This window comes from Tupaia chinensis, unplaced genomic scaffold, assembly GCF_000334495.1.
Source record: "Tupaia chinensis unplaced genomic scaffold, TupChi_1.0 Scaffold000654_1, whole genome shotgun sequence".
Lineage (NCBI taxonomy): Eukaryota > Metazoa > Chordata > Mammalia > Scandentia > Tupaiidae > Tupaia > Tupaia belangeri.
Window position 1 is genome coordinate 656,358 of NW_006160175.1, and position 6,000 is coordinate 662,357.

Below are 6,000 nucleotides of genomic sequence, written 5' to 3' on the forward strand. Positions count from 1 at the left end.
AATGCTAATTATTTAGCAATAGAATGTAAATAAGGTGGCACTAAGTCTTATTTGCAGAGACTAATGAAAGCTGTTGTACTGTAATCAGTGAGATACAGAGCAACAGGGCAATTCATTAGGAAAACCATAGTTGACAAGCAGTTAATGCATGCCAGCCCAGACCTTTCCTCTTGCTTCTGTTTACTTCTATTATTTCTTCTCGTCGATAATAATAAGTCCCATATGGAAACGTATAACAAGGATAAGAAGATGCTAGTAGCTAAATTTTGCCAAGCTATGCTGAATATCCACAGACTGTAAGTCTTCCTTGCTTCTTTTTGCCTATGAAAAACAACTGCCGTATTAGGCTGATTGAGAATACAGTGATTTTCTAGTCAGCAAATTGCTGGTTTGAGAATTTTTCATGTTCTCTCTCCAAACTTGAGCAAAATTTAGCTATACTGCAAATGATTTTATTTTCCTGACATATATCACATTTCAAAGTGTAGCCACATTTTCACATCTCATACTTTAGCAGTAGAACACTTTTAACAAATAAAAACATTGAATTACCTGATACTGCTCTCTTCTCTGTGTTACAGAGAACATGCCTTGGTAAATAAAAATTGAAACTCTAGAATAGCTTTTCTGCTCTGGGGCATACAGTCATCACAGCCACAATTGTGTTAGATACTATACTGGTTTTTGACTTGTATAGTCAAATTTCTAACTTCTAGATGTATTAAACAGAGTATTTTCTATTCCCCAAAGATGTAAAAATTAGGGAGGTAGCTTCTATTATGTGTAATTTTCAAAACTGTTTTGAGGAAAGCCAACTCATGTCACTCTACCAATAATGTACGGCCCCTCGCTTTTATGAAAGGATTTAAGGTGGCTTTTGTGCATAAAAGATGGACATTTGGAGGAGGGATACAGAGGTAGAGCATTGACGGGATGGGGAGGTGTGGTGTTATCTGTCGAAGATATTTTGATCAACGGGTCTGGGGAGAAATGTGCACATATCGAAATGGTCTCATTGTAAGCCGAACAATATGACTGAAAGTATATACAAAAAATAAATAATATGAAAAAAAAAGATGAAGAAGGATCTGAAAAATCAATACTATGACTTATTTTTGAACTTCCTGATACCCAGGAAGAGAAAAGGAAACAGAGCTTGTTACGGAGTGACAAAAATTGAGCTGTATCTTCTAGGAAAGCACATACTGAGATCTAGGTTCAGGGGAATAAAACCCACAACATGCCAAGAGAGTGAATCCTACTAAGAGTTTCATGTACATTTTATTCTCCATGTTTTATAATGCCATAAATTACCCACACGGAGCTCCTTTCTGTGTGACGGCAGATAGCTGTCTTAAATCCTCTAGACTGTCTTAGACTCCTCAGCTGGTGGAGAATGAGACTACTCGGCGGGGAAGTACATCCAAGGGGTTCTGTACATCTGAGGTTGCCAGATAAAACATAAGATGGGCAGTTAAATTTGAATTTTAAGTAAACAGCGTATTTATTATAAATATGTCCCAGATAGTGCATGGGGCATATTTATACTGGAAAGTTATTTACTATTTATCTGGAATTCAAATTTCACTAAACGTCTTCATTTTTTTAGTTTTGTTTTGTTTTGATTTTTGCTACATCTGGGAACTATGCCCACATCTTGCAGGTAAGCCTCACAAAATATAATAAGAACTATCTCTTTATCACAAAGACTAAGACCCTTTAGTGGCAGATAATCATTATTTTTTCTTCTTTGAAACTTTGTTAAGATGTGACGGGTGTACACAGATCATTTTCCAGCAAAGCTAGACTTAAAGAATTTTTGAATAGTATATAATAATCAAAGTAAAATTTTATCGAGAGACTTGAGTATTTCAATGAGCTATGGATTGATGGAAAAAGATTACACACACACACACACACACACACACACCCCAATTAAGTTTCCAATTTAATTAGCTGGAGACTTAACATCTTTTGGAAAGTCAGGTGGCTACATGGCAGGAGCACATATAGCTCACCTCAGAATCCTATTGTCTCCAGCCTACAGCTGCCAAGACTATTTCTAGAAAATAAGATCCCATTGACCTTAAGAAACTTAGTTCTTACTGTATTACCATCCTTTTTATACTTGAGTTTTAAAACTTGTATATTATTCTAGAACAATTAACACTAATGATCTGGATACTTCAAATCGAGGGAATATTTTAAACATTGGCCTTTCAGGACCAGCAGATGGCATAGTGGTTATATCACTGGATTCCCACATGGCTGACCATGGTTCTAGTCTCAGACCTGGTGACTTGAAACTCATGCTGGGTGCATGTGCATACATGCCCAAGATCCCAGGAGGAGAATAGAGGAGAAAGGATTGCAGTGTGGCCATTCCCCCTGGGGGGTGATTTCTCACATTCCATCTCACTGTCATGCCTCTCTCTCTCTTTCTGTACCTCCCCCCCCCCTGCCCCTGCAAATACATGTCCCCTAAGGTAAAAGCCTCTTAAAAAAATAATAATAATAGAAGAAGAAGAAGGACTCTCTTCGTCCTGGGACATTTCAGTGTCACCAAGAACACATTTTCATTCAGAATAGGGGAACACAAAGCTAGTTCCAATTAGTCCTTGAACAGAATTCTGGAGTACTTCTTCCCACTAGACTTTTAGAATTTCATTGCTTTTCCTCTCCACTACAAAATTTGAAATCCATTTCTTGGGCAGAATATATCTGTGCTGGCATGCTGTATAGGTCAGGATTCTGGCTCAGGGTCCAGAATCCAGTCTGAGTAGAAAAGCACTTATAGTGGCATCTTAAATGGAATCCCACTGTAATTGGGAGGAATGAAGAAATAGTCTTCATTGAGGCTTAATGAATGATATCAAAAGCCATAAATTACACAGACGGCCAAGGCTATACTCCCTTTTCTGTGATATAGAAACTGCTCCAGAACCTCACTGCCACTCCCTGACAGGAGGTCCTTATGATCAGGAAACTACTACTGTTACTGCCAACTATAGACCCATGTGGTGCCTGTGGCAGTCCACACCAGCACAAAAGATAGTTGTGTGTGTCTTATTAGTACTCACAGAGCTAGTGACAGATAAGAGAACCATACCAATGCTATGAGAGAAAATTAACTGCTTCCATAGTCACACATGCTAGCAAAACCAATGAAAATATGGCTTCCACCTCATATCCAACTTCCTCACCTCGAGTAGTTTGGAGACTGGCCAAAGCAAATCACATCTAAACTGCAGGAGGGTCTCTGACATGGTGTTTGACTTTCCAGTCACTGTGGTCCAGGAGGGCGCTCTAGTCGGTGGGTATAAATGGATATTGAATGTCAGGCCACCATCACCAGGACACAAGACCTTGTTCATGGGTGATAATCAAATCTTATTAGTTCCTCTACAGGAAGGAAAAGCATTAAAGGCAATGTCATAAGTATCTCAAACCCCTTCTGGCATATGTTTGCTGAGGACCATCTATAAGTTAGACCATTATTTCCTTCTATAAAGACATATGCCATTTCTTGAAGAACAACAGCTTCTTCTTTTTTTTTTTTTCTGGATTTGAATTTCTAAGAGCTTTGCATGCTGAACCATTGACAGGAATAATTAGATGTCTTATGGGCAGTGTTTTGACAACAGTTTTATATCAAATGTCAAAGCTGCTTTTATATGGTTGTAATAAAAAGCTTTTTTCTTGCTTTTGCTCTCAAGTGACTGTGCCTAAAGAGCACAGACAACAGTACCCTTCTTTTTGAGGTATCAAACTACCCACTGGTTTGATGCTGCTCAGGAGACACATCAGAACTTCCAATAGCTACATTGATTAGTTTTGCTTTGGTTTCTCCAAGCGAAAGCAAACAATCCATGGGGATTGGAATTTCTTCCCTCTTTCACCAACTGGCGTGACTAGATTAGTACCAAATGAGGCATAATCAAATCTACCCAAGTGTTGTTCTGTTGCTGGTACCACCTCTTTCCCACTGTCATTACCCTTATTTAGTCAGATGAACGTAAAGTGAAAAGGTTCTCAAGGCAATGGTGGAAGACAAATACAGTAGAACTAGTGATAGTCCAGAAATATTTACAGGGCTATTATATCCACGATTTTTTCCTTGAAATTTTCATTGTGTAGAACATAGAAAAAAACCACACCATCATTTCATCTAGTTCTTTGCAAGTATAGAGTTCTTAAATGGATGTAGAAATGTTAACAAATACCTTTAAAAGAAATGCAAGTTTAATAGCTTGAGTACTAAAGTATCATCCTTCCTCTTATATTACTTGAGGAAACACGATTGTGTAAAAATCACAGCACAATAAATACAATGAAAATCATCTTTATTTATCAAAATAACATTTATAACCAAGACATGAAAAGTGAAACTGACAAAATAAGTTACATATTTCCATCAACCTTGAAAATTTCATACATTTGATCAGTAAAAATACCTTACTTGCAAATTCCAATTGAGTTATTCAAATCACATTTCATAGAAGCTGGTTATATTGGGTTGTTGGAAAAGTCATGATGTCTTTTTTATGCAAAAAAAAAAAAAAAAGTGTCATGGCTTCTCCAACAACCCAGTAATTACTGATGATTCCTTTTGGGAAGATGGGTGATTTTTTTTTTTTAATTTAAAATATTTATTTATTTTTTAATTCTATTTATTATTATTATCATTTTTTAATTTTGACCAGAGAGAGACAGAGAGAAAGGGAAAGTGAGAAAGCAAGCTTCCAGGTCCAGGACTGAAACCGTGGTCGGCCTTATGGGAATCCAGCACTCTTAACCACCATGCCACCTGCCGGCCTGATGGGTGATTTTTTTTAAAGAGCACAACAAAAGATGTGGTATGGTGTCCACGTAAAATAAGATTCTTGGTTTGCGTAGTATTTAGAAAGTTATTTGTGGAACTTTTCAGTATAAAAATTTAACAGAATATACAATTTTTAGTTATATTTTTGGATGGTTGAATAGAATAGAAATATTAGGCCAGCCTTGGGGGGATGGTTGCATCATGTCATCAATGCAAAAACAACTTCAGAAAGAACTGTTGGCTTTTCAAAACGATCCATCTCCTGGGATGACTTTAAATGAAAAAAATGTTCAAAATTCAATTACACAGTGGATCATAGACATGGAAAGTGAATCAAGTACCTTATATGAAGGGGAAAAATTTTCAACTTCTTTTAAATTTAGTAGTCGATACCCTTTGACTCTCCTCAGGTCATGGTTACTGGTGAAAATATTCCTGTTCATTCTCACGTTTATAGCGTTGGTCATATCTATTTATCCATTCTGTCAGAAAACTGGTCCCAGAGCTCTCAGTACAGTGTGTCTTAGCATTATTAGCATACTCCCCAGCTGCAAAGAAAAGAAACGACCACCAGATAATTCTTTTTATGTGTGAACATGTAACAAGAATCCAAAGAAAACAAAATAGTGGCATCCTGATGATACTTGTTGATGCCACGGTTATCCTCCTCCTAGCAGAAAATAGTCCTACTGAGAATGAGCACATTGATCATTCAGTCTTTGAACTTTAACCTTTGACTGAAAGTGACCTGTAGGCAATGAAGACTACTTCCTTTTACTTGATTTTTACTCAAGTGCATTCTAGGTGCATGTTGATCACTGGTTCAGTCCAGGCAACTGACATGCTTTAATTAGTCACAGTATTAGTACAGGTGTCAGGAAATGTCAAATATAATTCCATTTTTTTTTAAGCTTTTGGAGAAGTTCCAGGTTCTCTTGTCTTGTGCAAGAACAATGACTTCCTTAGCACTTTTGGAACATTCATTGCTGGCAATGGCCGTTGTAACAGGAAAAGTTTTCATTAACTATTGCCATTCAATAATTAATGCATGATAGGGCCTATGAAATGAATTTATTGGTTATAATGGGATTATAAATAAAAGTGAGGGATCCAACATTACGTTAAATGTTGCCCCAGCTGTTTATATTTGGATCTTATGCACTGTGATCCTAAGGTTA

The 6,000-nt window shown here is 37.0% G+C and overlaps 1 protein-coding gene and 1 pseudogene across 1 annotated transcript in view; both read left to right on the forward strand.

The window, feature by feature from the left end:
- DIAPH3 (diaphanous related formin 3) overlaps positions 1 to 6,000 on the forward strand; it is a 556,802-nt gene that overhangs the window by 487,786 nt on the left and 63,016 nt on the right.
- Positions 5,024 to 5,473, forward strand: LOC102473477 (ubiquitin-conjugating enzyme E2 W pseudogene; annotated as a pseudogene).